The following is a 16,125-nucleotide window of genomic DNA, read 5'->3' as shown; positions in this document are numbered from 1 at the left end:
TTGGACTGGTAACCATCGTGATTGAAAAAAAATTTCAAGAAGTTTGTTATTGAAAACAAACTGTTCATCGCCAACGACATCCCGTATTCCCAAGCGGTCACCCTTCCAAGTACTAACGGGACTCGACGTAACTTAACTTCTGGGAGCTGACGAGACCAGGTGCGTTCTACGTGATATGGCCGTTGACATTCAAAAATGAAAATTTACCCTCCCAGTCCCAATGGATGAATAGAAAATCACTTCAAAGTGATAGAAATGTTTGTTCATTGAATTTGGACTCGTAACCATCGCGAATAAAAAAGCGCGATAAACTTTGAAAAACTCGCAATGAAATTTATCCAGAATCATTCCTATAGATGAATTGAACCTATCTCTATGCCATTGATATTTTTGATCTACGAATTTGGACTGGTAACCATCGCGATTAAAAAACGCGATAAACTTTGAAAAACTCTCAATGGAATTGATCCAGAATCATTCTTATAGATGAATTGAACCTATCTCTAAGGCATTGAAATTTTTTATCTACGAATTTGGACTGGTTACCATCGTGATTGAAAAAAAATTTCAAGAAGTTTGTTATTGAAAACAAACTGTTCGTCGCCAACGACATCCCGTATTCCCAAGCGGTCACCCTTCCAAGTACTAACGGGACTCGACGTAACTTAACTTCTGGGAGCTGACGAGACCAGGTGCGTTCTACGTGATATGGCCGTTGACATTCAAAAATGAAAATTTACCCTCCCATTCCCAATGGATGAATAGAAAATCACTTCAAAGTGATAGAAATGTTTGTTCATTGAATTTGGACTCGTAACCATCGCGAATAAAAAAGCGCGATAAACTTTGAAAAACTCGCAATGAAATTTATCCAGAATCATTCAAATAGATGAATTGAACCTATCTCTATGCCATTGAAATTTTTTATCTAAGAATTTGGACTGGTAACCATCGTGATTGAAAAAAAATTTCAAGAAGTTTGTTATTGAAAACAAACTGTTCATCGCCAACGACATCCCGTATTCCCAAGCGGTCACCCTTCCAAGTACTAACGGGACTCGACGTAACTTAACTTCTGGGAGCTGACGAGACCAGGTGCGTTCTACGTGATATGGCCGTTGACATTCAAAAATGAAAATTTACCCTCCCAGTCCCAATGGATGAATAGAAAATCACTTCAAAGTGATAGAAATGTTTTTTCATTGAATTTGGACTCGTAACCATCGCGAATAAAAAAGCGCGATAAACTTTGAAAAACTCGCAATGAAATTTATCCAGAATCATTCAAATAGATGAATTGAACCTATCTCTATGCCATTGAAATTTTTTATCTAAGAATTTGGACTGGTAACCATCGTGATTGAAAAAAAATTTCAAGAAGTTTGTTATTGAAAACAAACTGTTCATCGCCAACGACATCCCGTATTCCCAAGCGGTCACCCTTCCAAGTACTAACGGGACTCGACGTAACTTAACTTCTGGGAGCTGACGAGACCAGGTGCGTTCTACGTGATATGGCCGTTGACATTCAAAAATGAAAATTTACCCTCCCATTCCCAATGGATGAATAGAAAATCACTTCAAAGTGATAGAAATGTTTTTTCATTGAATTTGGACTCGTAACCATCGCGAATAAAAAAGCGCGATAAACTTTGAAAAACTCGCAATGAAATTTATCCAGAATCATTCCTATAGATGAATTGAACCTATCTCTATGCCATTGATATTTTTGATCTACGAATTTGGACTGGTAACCATCGCGATTAAAAAACGCGATAAACTTTGAAAAACTCTCAATGGAATTGATCCAGAATCATTCTTATAGATGAATTGAACCTATCTCTAAGGCATTGAAATTTTTTATCTACGAATTTGGACTGGTAATTATCGTGATTGAAAAAAAATTTCAAGAAGTTTGTTATTGAAAACAAACTGTTCATCGCCAACGACATCCCGTATTCCCAAGCGGTCACCCTTCCAAGTACTAACGGGACTCGACGTAACTTAACTTCTGGGAGCTGACGAGACCAGGTGCGTTCTACGTGATATGGCCGTTGACATTCAAAAATGAAAATTTACCCTCCCAGTCCCAATGGATGAATAGAAAATCACTTCAAAGTGATAGAAATGTTTGTTCATTGAATTTGGACTCGTAACCATCGCGAATAAAAAAGCGCGATAAACTTTGAAAAACTCGCAATGAAATTTATCCAGAATCATTCAAATAGATGAATTGAACCTATCTCTATGCCATTGAAATTTTTTATCTAAGAATTTGGACTGGTAACCATCGTGATTGAAAAAAAATTTCAAGAAGTTTGTTATTGAAAACAAACTGTTCATCGCCAACGACATCCCGTATTCCCAAGCGGACACCCTTCCAAGTACTAACGGGACTCGACGTAACTTAACTTCTGGGAGCTGACGAGACCAGGTGCGTTCTACGTGATATGGCCGTTGACATTCAAAAATGAAAATTTACCCTCCCAGTCCCAATGGATGAATAGAAAATCACTTCAAAGTGATAGAAATGTTTGTTCATTGAATTTGGACTCGTAACCATCGCGAATAAAAAAGCGCGATAAACTTTGAAAAACTCGCAATGAAATTTATCCAGAATCATTCAAATAGATGAATTGAACCTATCTCTATGCCATTGATATTTTTGATCTACGAATTTGGACTGGTAACCATCGCGATTAAAAAACGCGATAAACTTTGAAAAACTCTCAATGGAATTGATCCAGAATCATTCTTATAGATGAATTGAACCTATCTCTAAGGCATTGAAATTTTTTATCTACGAATTTGGACTGGTAATTATCGTGATTGAAAAAAAATTTCAAGAAGTTTGTTATTGAAAACAAACTGTTCATCGCCAACGACATCCCGTATTCCCAAGCGGTCACCCTTCCAAGTACTAACGGGACTCGACGTAACTTAACTTCTGGGAGCTGACGAGACCAGGTGCGTTCTACGTGATATGGCCGTTGACATTCAAAAATGAAAATTTACCCTCCCATTCCCAATGGATGAATAGAAAATCACTTCAAAGTGATAGAAATGTTTGTTCATTGAATTTGGACTCGTAACCATCGCGAATAAAAAAGCGCGATAAACTTTGAAAAACTCGCAATGAAATTTATCCAGAATCATTCAAATAGATGAATTGAACCTATCTCTATGCCATTGAAATTTTTTATCTAAGAATTTGGACTGGTAACCATCGTGATTGAAAAAAAATTTCAAGAAGTTTGTTATTGAAAACAAACTGTTCATCGCCAACGACATCCCGTATTCCCAAGCGGTCACCCTTCCAAGTACTAACGGGACTCGACGTAACTTAACTTCTGGGAGCTGACGAGACCAGGTGCGTTCTACGTGATATGGCCGTTGACATTCAAAAATGAAAATTTACCCTCCCAGTCCCAATGGATGAATAGAAAATCACTTCAAAGTGATAGAAATGTTTTTTCATTGAATTTGGACTCGTAACCATCGCGAATAAAAAAGCGCGATAAACTTTGAAAAACTCGCAATGAAATTTATCCAGAATCATTCAAATAGATGAATTGAACCTATCTCTATGCCATTGAAATTTTTTATCTAAGAATTTGGACTGGTAACCATCGTGATTGAAAAAAAATTTCAAGAAGTTTGTTATTGAAAACAAACTGTTCATCGCCAACGACATCCCGTATTCCCAAGCGGTCACCCTTCCAAGTACTAACGGGACTCGACGTAACTTAACTTCTGGGAGCTGACGAGACCAGGTGCGTTCTACGTGATATGGCCGTTGACATTCAAAAATGAAAATTTACCCTCCCATTCCCAATGGATGAATAGAAAATCACTTCAAAGTGATAGAAATGTTTTTTCATTGAATTTGGACTCGTAACCATCGCGAATAAAAAAGCGCGATAAACTTTGAAAAACTCGCAATGAAATTTATCCAGAATCATTCAAATAGATGAATTGAACCTATCTCTATGCCATTGAAATTTTTTATCTAAGAATTTGGACTGGTAACCATCGTGATTGAAAAAAAATTTCAAGAAGTTTGTTATTGAAAACAAACTGTTCATCGCCAACGACATCCCGTATTCCCAAGCGGACACCCTTCCAAGTACTAACGGGACTCGACGTAACTTAACTTCTGGGAGCTGACGAGACCAGGTGCGTTCTACGTGATATGGCCGTTGACATTCAAAAATGAAAATTTACCCTCCCAGTCCCAATGGATGAATAGAAAATCACTTCAAAGTGATAGAAATGTTTGTTCATTGAATTTGGACTCGTAACCATCGCGAATAAAAAAGCGCGATAAACTTTGAAAAACTCGCAATGAAATTTATCCAGAATCATTCAAATAGATGAATTGAACCTATCTCTATGCCATTGATATTTTTGATCTACGAATTTGGACTGGTAACCATCGCGATTAAAAAACGCGATAAACTTTGAAAAACTCTCAATGGAATTGATCCAGAATCATTCTTATAGATGAATTGAACCTATCTCTAAGGCATTGAAATTTTTTATCTACGAATTTGGACTGGTAATTATCGTGATTGAAAAAAAATTTCAAGAAGTTTGTTATTGAAAACAAACTGTTCATCGCCAACGACATCCCGTATTCCCAAGCGGTCACCCTTCCAAGTACTAACGGGACTCGACGTAACTTAACTTCTGGGAGCTGACGAGACCAGGTGCGTTCTACGTGATATGGCCGTTGACATTCAAAAATGAAAATTTACCCTCCCATTCCCAATGGATGAATAGAAAATCACTTCAAAGTGATAGAAATGTTTGTTCATTGAATTTGGACTCGTAACCATCGCGAATAAAAAAGCGCGATAAACTTTGAAAAACTCGCAATGAAATTTATCCAGAATCATTCAAATAGATGAATTGAACCTATCTCTATGCCATTGAAATTTTTTATCTAAGAATTTGGACTGGTAACCATCGTGATTGAAAAAAAATTTCAAGAAGTTTGTTATTGAAAACAAACTGTTCATCGCCAACGACATCCCGTATTCCCAAGCGGTCACCCTTCCAAGTACTAACGGGACTCGACGTAACTTAACTTCTGGGAGCTGACGAGACCAGGTGCGTTCTACGTGATATGGCCGTTGACATTCAAAAATGAAAATTTACCCTCCCAGTCCCAATGGATGAATAGAAAATCACTTCAAAGTGATAGAAATGTTTTTTCATTGAATTTGGACTCGTAACCATCGCGAATAAAAAAGCGCGATAAACTTTGAAAAACTCGCAATGAAATTTATCCAGAATCATTCAAATAGATGAATTGAACCTATCTCTATGCCATTGAAATTTTTTATCTAAGAATTTGGACTGGTAACCATCGTGATTGAAAAAAAATTTCAAGAAGTTTGTTATTGAAAACAAACTGTTCATCGCCAACGACATCCCGTATTCCCAAGCGGTCACCCTTCCAAGTACTAACGGGACTCGACGTAACTTAACTTCTGGGAGCTGACGAGACCAGGTGCGTTCTACGTGATATGGCCGTTGACATTCAAAAATGAAAATTTACCCTCCCATTCCCAATGGATGAATAGAAAATCACTTCAAAGTGATAGAAATGTTTTTTCATTGAATTTGGACTCGTAACCATCGCGAATAAAAAAGCGCGATAAACTTTGAAAAACTCGCAATGAAATTTATCCAGAATCATTCCTATAGATGAATTGAACCTATCTCTATGCCATTGATATTTTTGATCTACGAATTTGGACTGGTAACCATCGCGATTAAAAAACGCGATAAACTTTGAAAAACTCTCAATGGAATTGATCCAGAATCATTCTTATAGATGAATTGAACCTATCTCTAAGGCATTGAAATTTTTTATCTACGAATTTGGACTGGTAATTATCGTGATTGAAAAAAAATTTCAAGAAGTTTGTTATTGAAAACAAACTGTTCATCGCCAACGACATCCCGTATTCCCAAGCGGTCACCCTTCCAAGTACTAACGGGACTCGACGTAACTTAACTTCTGGGAGCTGACGAGACCAGGTGCGTTCTACGTGATATGGCCGTTGACATTCAAAAATGAAAATTTACCCTCCCAGTCCCAATGGATGAATAGAAAATCACTTCAAAGTGATAGAAATGTTTGTTCATTGAATTTGGACTCGTAACCATCGCGAATAAAAAAGCGCGATAAACTTTGAAAAACTCGCAATGAAATTTATGCAGAATCATTCAAATAGATGAATTGAACCTATCTCTATGCCATTGAAATTTTTTATCTAAGAATTTGGACTGGTAACCATCGTGATTGAAAAAAAATTTCAAGAAGTTTGTTATTGAAAACAAACTGTTCATCGCCAACGACATCCCGTATTCCCAAGCGGTCACCCTTCCAAGTACTAACGGGACTCGACGTAACTTAACTTCTGGGAGCTGACGAGACCAGGTGCGTTCTACGTGATATGGCCGTTGACATTCAAAAATGAAAATTTACCCTCCCAGTCCCAATGGATGAATAGAAAATCACTTCAAAGTGATAGAAATGTTTTTTCATTGAATTTGGACTCGTAACCATCGCGAATAAAAAAGCGCGATAAACTTTGAAAAACTCGCAATGAAATTTATCCAGAATCATTCCTATAGATGAATTGAACCTATCTCTATGCCATTGATATTTTTGATCTACGAATTTGGACTGGTAACCATCGCGATTAAAAAACGCGATAAACTTTGAAAAACTCTCAATGGAATTGATCCAGAATCATTCTTATAGATGAATTGAACCTATCTCTAAGGCATTGAAATTTTTTATCTACGAATTTGGACTGGTAATTATCGTGATTGAAAAAAAATTTCAAGAAGTTTGTTATTGAAAACAAACTGTTCATCGCCAACGACATCCCGTATTCCCAAGCGGTCACCCTTCCAAGTACTAACGGGACTCGACGTAACTTAACTTCTGGGAGCTGACGAGACCAGGTGCGTTCTACGTGATATGGCCGTTGACATTCAAAAATGAAAATTTACCCTCCCAGTCCCAATGGATGAATAGAAAATCACTTCAAAGTGATAGAAATGTTTGTTCATTGAATTTGGACTCGTAACCATCGCGAATAAAAAAGCGCGATAAACTTTGAAAAACTCGCAATGAAATTTATCCAGAATCATTCAAATAGATGAATTGAACCTATCTCTATGCCATTGAAATTTTTTATCTAAGAATTTGGACTGGTAACCATCGTGATTGAAAAAAAATTTCAAGAAGTTTGTTATTGAAAACAAACTGTTCATCGCCAACGACATCCCGTATTCCCAAGCGGTCACCCTTCCAAGTACTAACGGGACTCGACGTAACTTAACTTCTGGGAGTTGACGAGACCAGGTGCGTTCTACGTGATATGGCCGTTGACATTCAAAAATGAAAATTTACCCTCCCAGTCCCAATGGATGAATAGAAAATCACTTCAAAGTGATAGAAATGTTTGTTCATTGAATTTGGACTCGTAACCATCGCGAATAAAAAAGCGCGATAAACTTTGAAAAACTCGCAATGAAATTTATCCAGAATCATTCAAATAGATGAATTGAACCTATCTCTATGCCATTGAAATTTTTTATCTAAGAATTTGGACTGGTAACCATCGTGATTGAAAAAAAATTTCAAGAAGTTTGTTATTGAAAACAAACTGTTCATCGCCAACGACATCCCGTATTCCCAAGCGGTCACCCTTCCAAGTACTAACGGGACTCGACGTAACTTAACTTCTGGGAGCTGACGAGACCAGGTGCGTTCTACGTGATATGGCCGTTGACATTCAAAAATGAAAATTTACCCTCCCAGTCCCAATGGATGAATAGAAAATCACTTCAAAGTGATAGAAATGTTTGTTCATTGAATTTGGACTCGTAACCATCGCGAATAAAAAAGCGCGATAAACTTTGAAAAACTCGCAATGAAATTTATCCAGAATCATTCAAATAGATGAATTGAACCTATCTCTATGCCATTGATATTTTTGATCTACGAATTTGGACTGGTAACCATCGCGATTAAAAAACGCGATAAACTTTGAAAAACTCTCAATGGAATTGATCCAGAATCATTCTTATAGATGAATTGAACCTATCTCTAAGGCATTGAAATTTTTTATCTACGAATTTGGACTGGTAACCATCGTGATTGAAAAAAAATTTCAAGAAGTTTGTTATTGAAAACAAACTGTTCGTCGCCAACGACATCCCGTATTCCCAAGCGGTCACCCTTCCAAGTACTAACGGGACTCGACGTAACTTAACTTCTGGGAGCTGACGAGACCAGGTGCGTTCTACGTGATATGGCCGTTGACATTCAAAAATGAAAATTTACCCTCCCAGTCCCAATGGATGAATAGAAAATCACTTCAAAGTGATAGAAATGTTTGTTCATTGAATTTGGACTCGTAACCATCGCGAATAAAAAAGCGCGATAAACTTTGAAAAACTCGCAATGAAATTTATCCAGAATCATTCAAATAGATGAATTGAACCTATCTCTATGCCATTGAAATTTTTTATCTAAGAATTTGGACTGGTAACCATCGTGATTGAAAAAAAATTTCAAGAAGTTTGTTATTGAAAACAAACTGTTCATCGCCAACGACATCCCGTATTCCCAAGCGGTCACCCTTCCAAGTACTAACGGGACTCGACGTAACTTAACTTCTGGGAGCTGACGAGACCAGGTGCGTTCTACGTGATATGGCCGTTGACATTCAAAAATGAAAATTTACCCTCCCAGTCCCAATGGATGAATAGAAAATCACTTCAAAGTGATAGAAATGTTTGTTCATTGAATTTGGACTCGTAACCATCGCGAATAAAAAAGCGCGATAAACTTTGAAAAACTCGCAATGAAATTTATCCAGAATCATTCAAATAGATGAATTGAACCTATCTCTATGCCATTGAAATTTTTTATCTAAGAATTTGGACTGGTAACCATCGTGATTGAAAAAAAATTTCAAGAAGTTTGTTATTGAAAACAAACTGTTCATCGCCAACGACATCCCGTATTCCCAAGCGGTCACCCTTCCAAGTACTAACGGGACTCGACGTAACTTAACTTCTGGGAGCTGACGAGACCAGGTGCGTTCTACGTGATATGGCCGTTGACATTCAAAAATGAAAATTTACCCTCCCAGTCCCAATGGATGAATAGAAAATCACTTCAAAGTGATAGAAATGTTTGTTCATTGAATTTGGACTCGTAACCATCGCGAATAAAAAAGCGCGATAAACTTTGAAAAACTCGCAATGAAATTTATCCAGAATCATTCCTATAGATGAATTGAACCTATCTCTATGCCATTGATATTTTTGATCTACGAATTTGGACTGGTAACCATCGCGATTAAAAAACGCGATAAACTTTGAAAAACTCTCAATGGAATTGATCCAGAATCATTCTTATAGATGAATTGAACCTATCTCTAAGGCATTGAAATTTTTTATCTACGAATTTGGACTGGTTACCATCGTGATTGAAAAAAAATTTCAAGAAGTTTGTTATTGAAAACAAACTGTTCGTCGCCAACGACATCCCGTATTCCCAAGCGGTCACCCTTCCAAGTACTAACGGGACTCGACGTAACTTAACTTCTGGGAGCTGACGAGACCAGGTGCGTTCTACGTGATATGGCCGTTGACATTCAAAAATGAAAATTTACCCTCCCATTCCCAATGGATGAATAGAAAATCACTTCAAAGTGATAGAAATGTTTGTTCATTGAATTTGGACTCGTAACCATCGCGAATAAAAAAGCGCGATAAACTTTGAAAAACTCGCAATGAAATTTATCCAGAATCATTCAAATAGATGAATTGAACCTATCTCTATGCCATTGAAATTTTTTATCTAAGAATTTGGACTGGTAACCATCGTGATTGAAAAAAAATTTCAAGAAGTTTGTTATTGAAAACAAACTGTTCATCGCCAACGACATCCCGTATTCCCAAGCGGTCACCCTTCCAAGTACTAACGGGACTCGACGTAACTTAACTTCTGGGAGCTGACGAGACCAGGTGCGTTCTACGTGATATGGCCGTTGACATTCAAAAATGAAAATTTACCCTCCCAGTCCCAATGGATGAATAGAAAATCACTTCAAAGTGATAGAAATGTTTTTTCATTGAATTTGGACTCGTAACCATCGCGAATAAAAAAGCGCGATAAACTTTGAAAAACTCGCAATGAAATTTATCCAGAATCATTCAAATAGATGAATTGAACCTATCTCTATGCCATTGAAATTTTTTATCTAAGAATTTGGACTGGTAACCATCGTGATTGAAAAAAAATTTCAAGAAGTTTGTTATTGAAAACAAACTGTTCATCGCCAACGACATCCCGTATTCCCAAGCGGTCACCCTTCCAAGTACTAACGGGACTCGACGTAACTTAACTTCTGGGAGCTGACGAGACCAGGTGCGTTCTACGTGATATGGCCGTTGACATTCAAAAATGAAAATTTACCCTCCCATTCCCAATGGATGAATAGAAAATCACTTCAAAGTGATAGAAATGTTTTTTCATTGAATTTGGACTCGTAACCATCGCGAATAAAAAAGCGCGATAAACTTTGAAAAACTCGCAATGAAATTTATCCAGAATCATTCCTATAGATGAATTGAACCTATCTCTATGCCATTGATATTTTTGATCTACGAATTTGGACTGGTAACCATCGCGATTAAAAAACGCGATAAACTTTGAAAAACTCTCAATGGAATTGATCCAGAATCATTCTTATAGATGAATTGAACCTATCTCTAAGGCATTGAAATTTTTTATCTACGAATTTGGACTGGTAATTATCGTGATTGAAAAAAAATTTCAAGAAGTTTGTTATTGAAAACAAACTGTTCATCGCCAACGACATCCCGTATTCCCAAGCGGTCACCCTTCCAAGTACTAACGGGACTCGACGTAACTTAACTTCTGGGAGCTGACGAGACCAGGTGCGTTCTACGTGATATGGCCGTTGACATTCAAAAATGAAAATTTACCCTCCCAGTCCCAATGGATGAATAGAAAATCACTTCAAAGTGATAGAAATGTTTGTTCATTGAATTTGGACTCGTAACCATCGCGAATAAAAAAGCGCGATAAACTTTGAAAAACTCGCAATGAAATTTATCCAGAATCATTCAAATAGATGAATTGAACCTATCTCTATGCCATTGAAATTTTTTATCTAAGAATTTGGACTGGTAACCATCGTGATTGAAAAAAAATTTCAAGAAGTTTGTTATTGAAAACAAACTGTTCATCGCCAACGACATCCCGTATTCCCAAGCGGACACCCTTCCAAGTACTAACGGGACTCGACGTAACTTAACTTCTGGGAGCTGACGAGACCAGGTGCGTTCTACGTGATATGGCCGTTGACATTCAAAAATGAAAATTTACCCTCCCAGTCCCAATGGATGAATAGAAAATCACTTCAAAGTGATAGAAATGTTTGTTCATTGAATTTGGACTCGTAACCATCGCGAATAAAAAAGCGCGATAAACTTTGAAAAACTCGCAATGAAATTTATCCAGAATCATTCAAATAGATGAATTGAACCTATCTCTATGCCATTGATATTTTTGATCTACGAATTTGGACTGGTAACCATCGCGATTAAAAAACGCGATAAACTTTGAAAAACTCTCAATGGAATTGATCCAGAATCATTCTTATAGATGAATTGAACCTATCTCTAAGGCATTGAAATTTTTTATCTACGAATTTGGACTGGTAATTATCGTGATTGAAAAAAAATTTCAAGAAGTTTGTTATTGAAAACAAACTGTTCATCGCCAACGACATCCCGTATTCCCAAGCGGTCACCCTTCCAAGTACTAACGGGACTCGACGTAACTTAACTTCTGGGAGCTGACGAGACCAGGTGCGTTCTACGTGATATGGCCGTTGACATTCAAAAATGAAAATTTACCCTCCCATTCCCAATGGATGAATAGAAAATCACTTCAAAGTGATAGAAATGTTTGTTCATTGAATTTGGACTCGTAACCATCGCGAATAAAAAAGCGCGATAAACTTTGAAAAACTCGCAATGAAATTTATCCAGAATCATTCAAATAGATGAATTGAACCTATCTCTATGCCATTGAAATTTTTTATCTAAGAATTTGGACTGGTAACCATCGTGATTGAAAAAAAATTTCAAGAAGTTTGTTATTGAAAACAAACTGTTCATCGCCAACGACATCCCGTATTCCCAAGCGGTCACCCTTCCAAGTACTAACGGGACTCGACGTAACTTAACTTCTGGGAGCTGACGAGACCAGGTGCGTTCTACGTGATATGGCCGTTGACATTCAAAAATGAAAATTTACCCTCCCAGTCCCAATGGATGAATAGAAAATCACTTCAAAGTGATAGAAATGTTTTTTCATTGAATTTGGACTCGTAACCATCGCGAATAAAAAAGCGCGATAAACTTTGAAAAACTCGCAATGAAATTTATCCAGAATCATTCAAATAGATGAATTGAACCTATCTCTATGCCATTGAAATTTTTTATCTAAGAATTTGGACTGGTAACCATCGTGATTGAAAAAAAATTTCAAGAAGTTTGTTATTGAAAACAAACTGTTCATCGCCAACGACATCCCGTATTCCCAAGCGGTCACCCTTCCAAGTACTAACGGGACTCGACGTAACTTAACTTCTGGGAGCTGACGAGACCAGGTGCGTTCTACGTGATATGGCCGTTGACATTCAAAAATGAAAATTTACCCTCCCATTCCCAATGGATGAATAGAAAATCACTTCAAAGTGATAGAAATGTTTTTTCATTGAATTTGGACTCGTAACCATCGCGAATAAAAAAGCGCGATAAACTTTGAAAAACTCGCAATGAAATTTATCCAGAATCATTCAAATAGATGAATTGAACCTATCTCTATGCCATTGAAATTTTTTATCTAAGAATTTGGACTGGTAACCATCGTGATTGAAAAAAAATTTCAAGAAGTTTGTTATTGAAAACAAACTGTTCATCGCCAACGACATCCCGTATTCCCAAGCGGACACCCTTCCAAGTACTAACGGGACTCGACGTAACTTAACTTCTGGGAGCTGACGAGACCAGGTGCGTTCTACGTGATATGGCCGTTGACATTCAAAAATGAAAATTTACCCTCCCAGTCCCAATGGATGAATAGAAAATCACTTCAAAGTGATAGAAATGTTTGTTCATTGAATTTGGACTCGTAACCATCGCGAATAAAAAAGCGCGATAAACTTTGAAAAACTCGCAATGAAATTTATCCAGAATCATTCAAATAGATGAATTGAACCTATCTCTATGCCATTGATATTTTTGATCTACGAATTTGGACTGGTAACCATCGCGATTAAAAAACGCGATAAACTTTGAAAAACTCTCAATGGAATTGATCCAGAATCATTCTTATAGATGAATTGAACCTATCTCTAAGGCATTGAAATTTTTTATCTACGAATTTGGACTGGTAATTATCGTGATTGAAAAAAAATTTCAAGAAGTTTGTTATTGAAAACAAACTGTTCATCGCCAACGACATCCCGTATTCCCAAGCGGTCACCCTTCCAAGTACTAACGGGACTCGACGTAACTTAACTTCTGGGAGCTGACGAGACCAGGTGCGTTCTACGTGATATGGCCGTTGACATTCAAAAATGAAAATTTACCCTCCCATTCCCAATGGATGAATAGAAAATCACTTCAAAGTGATAGAAATGTTTGTTCATTGAATTTGGACTCGTAACCATCGCGAATAAAAAAGCGCGATAAACTTTGAAAAACTCGCAATGAAATTTATCCAGAATCATTCAAATAGATGAATTGAACCTATCTCTATGCCATTGAAATTTTTTATCTAAGAATTTGGACTGGTAACCATCGTGATTGAAAAAAAATTTCAAGAAGTTTGTTATTGAAAACAAACTGTTCATCGCCAACGACATCCCGTATTCCCAAGCGGTCACCCTTCCAAGTACTAACGGGACTCGACGTAACTTAACTTCTGGGAGCTGACGAGACCAGGTGCGTTCTACGTGATATGGCCGTTGACATTCAAAAATGAAAATTTACCCTCCCAGTCCCAATGGATGAATAGAAAATCACTTCAAAGTGATAGAAATGTTTTTTCATTGAATTTGGACTCGTAACCATCGCGAATAAAAAAGCGCGATAAACTTTGAAAAACTCGCAATGAAATTTATCCAGAATCATTCAAATAGATGAATTGAACCTATCTCTATGCCATTGAAATTTTTTATCTAAGAATTTGGACTGGTAACCATCGTGATTGAAAAAAAATTTCAAGAAGTTTGTTATTGAAAACAAACTGTTCATCGCCAACGACATCCCGTATTCCCAAGCGGTCACCCTTCCAAGTACTAACGGGACTCGACGTAACTTAACTTCTGGGAGCTGACGAGACCAGGTGCGTTCTACGTGATATGGCCGTTGACATTCAAAAATGAAAATTTACCCTCCCATTCCCAATGGATGAATAGAAAATCACTTCAAAGTGATAGAAATGTTTTTTCATTGAATTTGGACTCGTAACCATCGCGAATAAAAAAGCGCGATAAACTTTGAAAAACTCGCAATGAAATTTATCCAGAATCATTCCTATAGATGAATTGAACCTATCTCTATGCCATTGATATTTTTGATCTACGAATTTGGACTGGTAACCATCGCGATTAAAAAACGCGATAAACTTTGAAAAACTCTCAATGGAATTGATCCAGAATCATTCTTATAGATGAATTGAACCTATCTCTAAGGCATTGAAATTTTTTATCTACGAATTTGGACTGGTAATTATCGTGATTGAAAAAAAATTTCAAGAAGTTTGTTATTGAAAACAAACTGTTCATCGCCAACGACATCCCGTATTCCCAAGCGGTCACCCTTCCAAGTACTAACGGGACTCGACGTAACTTAACTTCTGGGAGCTGACGAGACCAGGTGCGTTCTACGTGATATGGCCGTTGACATTCAAAAATGAAAATTTACCCTCCCAGTCCCAATGGATGAATAGAAAATCACTTCAAAGTGATAGAAATGTTTGTTCATTGAATTTGGACTCGTAACCATCGCGAATAAAAAAGCGCGATAAACTTTGAAAAACTCGCAATGAAATTTATGCAGAATCATTCAAATAGATGAATTGAACCTATCTCTATGCCATTGAAATTTTTTATCTAAGAATTTGGACTGGTAACCATCGTGATTGAAAAAAAATTTCAAGAAGTTTGTTATTGAAAACAAACTGTTCATCGCCAACGACATCCCGTATTCCCAAGCGGTCACCCTTCCAAGTACTAACGGGACTCGACGTAACTTAACTTCTGGGAGCTGACGAGACCAGGTGCGTTCTACGTGATATGGCCGTTGACATTCAAAAATGAAAATTTACCCTCCCAGTCCCAATGGATGAATAGAAAATCACTTCAAAGTGATAGAAATGTTTTTTCATTGAATTTGGACTCGTAACCATCGCGAATAAAAAAGCGCGATAAACTTTGAAAAACTCGCAATGAAATTTATCCAGAATCATTCCTATAGATGAATTGAACCTATCTCTATGCCATTGATATTTTTGATCTACGAATTTGGACTGGTAACCATCGCGATTAAAAAACGCGATAAACTTTGAAAAACTCTCAATGGAATTGATCCAGAATCATTCTTATAGATGAATTGAACCTATCTCTAAGGCATTGAAATTTTTTATCTACGAATTTGGACTGGTAATTATCGTGATTGAAAAAAAATTTCAAGAAGTTTGTTATTGAAAACAAACTGTTCATCGCCAACGACATCCCGTATTCCCAAGCGGTCACCCTTCCAAGTACTAACGGGACTCGACGTAACTTAACTTCTGGGAGCTGACGAGACCAGGTGCGTTCTACGTGATATGGCCGTTGACATTCAAAAATGAAAATTTACCCTCCCAGTCCCAATGGATGAATAGAAAATCACTTCAAAGTGATAGAAATGTTTGTTCATTGAATTTGGACTCGTAACCATCGCGAATAAAAAAGCGCGATAAACTTTGAAAAACTCGCAATG

The 16,125-nt window shown here is 37.1% G+C and overlaps 36 pseudogenes; all 36 read right to left on the bottom strand.

Annotated features, from left to right (window-relative positions):
- Window positions 1–68: 68 nt before the first annotated feature.
- On the bottom strand, window positions 69–187 carry LOC124331747 (annotated as a pseudogene).
- A 414-nt stretch (window positions 188–601) lies between these two features.
- On the bottom strand, window positions 602–720 carry LOC124331746 (annotated as a pseudogene).
- Window positions 721–1,004: 284 nt separating this feature from the next.
- Window positions 1,005–1,123, bottom strand: LOC124331745 (annotated as a pseudogene).
- Window positions 1,124–1,407: 284 nt separating this feature from the next.
- LOC124331743 lies at window positions 1,408–1,526 on the bottom strand (annotated as a pseudogene).
- Window positions 1,527–1,940: 414 nt separating this feature from the next.
- LOC124331742 lies at window positions 1,941–2,059 on the bottom strand (annotated as a pseudogene).
- A 284-nt stretch (window positions 2,060–2,343) lies between these two features.
- Window positions 2,344–2,462, bottom strand: LOC124334001 (annotated as a pseudogene).
- Window positions 2,463–2,876: 414 nt separating this feature from the next.
- Window positions 2,877–2,995, bottom strand: LOC124331740 (annotated as a pseudogene).
- Window positions 2,996–3,279: 284 nt separating this feature from the next.
- LOC124331739 lies at window positions 3,280–3,398 on the bottom strand (annotated as a pseudogene).
- A 284-nt stretch (window positions 3,399–3,682) lies between these two features.
- On the bottom strand, window positions 3,683–3,801 carry LOC124331738 (annotated as a pseudogene).
- Window positions 3,802–4,085: 284 nt separating this feature from the next.
- LOC124334000 lies at window positions 4,086–4,204 on the bottom strand (annotated as a pseudogene).
- Window positions 4,205–4,618: 414 nt separating this feature from the next.
- On the bottom strand, window positions 4,619–4,737 carry LOC124331737 (annotated as a pseudogene).
- Window positions 4,738–5,021: 284 nt separating this feature from the next.
- On the bottom strand, window positions 5,022–5,140 carry LOC124331736 (annotated as a pseudogene).
- A 284-nt stretch (window positions 5,141–5,424) lies between these two features.
- Window positions 5,425–5,543, bottom strand: LOC124331735 (annotated as a pseudogene).
- Window positions 5,544–5,957: 414 nt separating this feature from the next.
- Window positions 5,958–6,076, bottom strand: LOC124331734 (annotated as a pseudogene).
- Window positions 6,077–6,360: 284 nt separating this feature from the next.
- On the bottom strand, window positions 6,361–6,479 carry LOC124331733 (annotated as a pseudogene).
- A 414-nt stretch (window positions 6,480–6,893) lies between these two features.
- Window positions 6,894–7,012, bottom strand: LOC124331731 (annotated as a pseudogene).
- Window positions 7,013–7,296: 284 nt separating this feature from the next.
- Window positions 7,297–7,415, bottom strand: LOC124335428 (annotated as a pseudogene).
- Window positions 7,416–7,699: 284 nt separating this feature from the next.
- On the bottom strand, window positions 7,700–7,818 carry LOC124331730 (annotated as a pseudogene).
- A 414-nt stretch (window positions 7,819–8,232) lies between these two features.
- Window positions 8,233–8,351, bottom strand: LOC124331729 (annotated as a pseudogene).
- Window positions 8,352–8,635: 284 nt separating this feature from the next.
- On the bottom strand, window positions 8,636–8,754 carry LOC124331728 (annotated as a pseudogene).
- A 284-nt stretch (window positions 8,755–9,038) lies between these two features.
- On the bottom strand, window positions 9,039–9,157 carry LOC124331727 (annotated as a pseudogene).
- Window positions 9,158–9,571: 414 nt separating this feature from the next.
- Window positions 9,572–9,690, bottom strand: LOC124331726 (annotated as a pseudogene).
- Window positions 9,691–9,974: 284 nt separating this feature from the next.
- Window positions 9,975–10,093, bottom strand: LOC124331725 (annotated as a pseudogene).
- Window positions 10,094–10,377: 284 nt separating this feature from the next.
- On the bottom strand, window positions 10,378–10,496 carry LOC124331724 (annotated as a pseudogene).
- Window positions 10,497–10,910: 414 nt separating this feature from the next.
- LOC124331723 lies at window positions 10,911–11,029 on the bottom strand (annotated as a pseudogene).
- Window positions 11,030–11,313: 284 nt separating this feature from the next.
- Window positions 11,314–11,432, bottom strand: LOC124333999 (annotated as a pseudogene).
- Window positions 11,433–11,846: 414 nt separating this feature from the next.
- On the bottom strand, window positions 11,847–11,965 carry LOC124331722 (annotated as a pseudogene).
- A 284-nt stretch (window positions 11,966–12,249) lies between these two features.
- LOC124331720 lies at window positions 12,250–12,368 on the bottom strand (annotated as a pseudogene).
- Window positions 12,369–12,652: 284 nt separating this feature from the next.
- On the bottom strand, window positions 12,653–12,771 carry LOC124331719 (annotated as a pseudogene).
- A 284-nt stretch (window positions 12,772–13,055) lies between these two features.
- On the bottom strand, window positions 13,056–13,174 carry LOC124333998 (annotated as a pseudogene).
- Window positions 13,175–13,588: 414 nt separating this feature from the next.
- LOC124331718 lies at window positions 13,589–13,707 on the bottom strand (annotated as a pseudogene).
- Window positions 13,708–13,991: 284 nt separating this feature from the next.
- LOC124331717 lies at window positions 13,992–14,110 on the bottom strand (annotated as a pseudogene).
- Window positions 14,111–14,394: 284 nt separating this feature from the next.
- Window positions 14,395–14,513, bottom strand: LOC124331716 (annotated as a pseudogene).
- Window positions 14,514–14,927: 414 nt separating this feature from the next.
- Window positions 14,928–15,046, bottom strand: LOC124331714 (annotated as a pseudogene).
- Window positions 15,047–15,330: 284 nt separating this feature from the next.
- Window positions 15,331–15,449, bottom strand: LOC124331713 (annotated as a pseudogene).
- Window positions 15,450–15,863: 414 nt separating this feature from the next.
- On the bottom strand, window positions 15,864–15,982 carry LOC124331712 (annotated as a pseudogene).
- Between the last annotated feature and the right edge of the window lie 143 nt (window positions 15,983–16,125).

This window comes from Daphnia pulicaria, chromosome 3, assembly GCF_021234035.1.
Source record: "Daphnia pulicaria isolate SC F1-1A chromosome 3, SC_F0-13Bv2, whole genome shotgun sequence".
Taxonomy (NCBI): Eukaryota; Metazoa; Arthropoda; class Branchiopoda; order Diplostraca; family Daphniidae; genus Daphnia; species Daphnia pulicaria.
The sequence above is the reverse complement of the archived record's forward strand: the minus strand, read 5'-3'. Positions and strand labels throughout refer to the sequence as shown.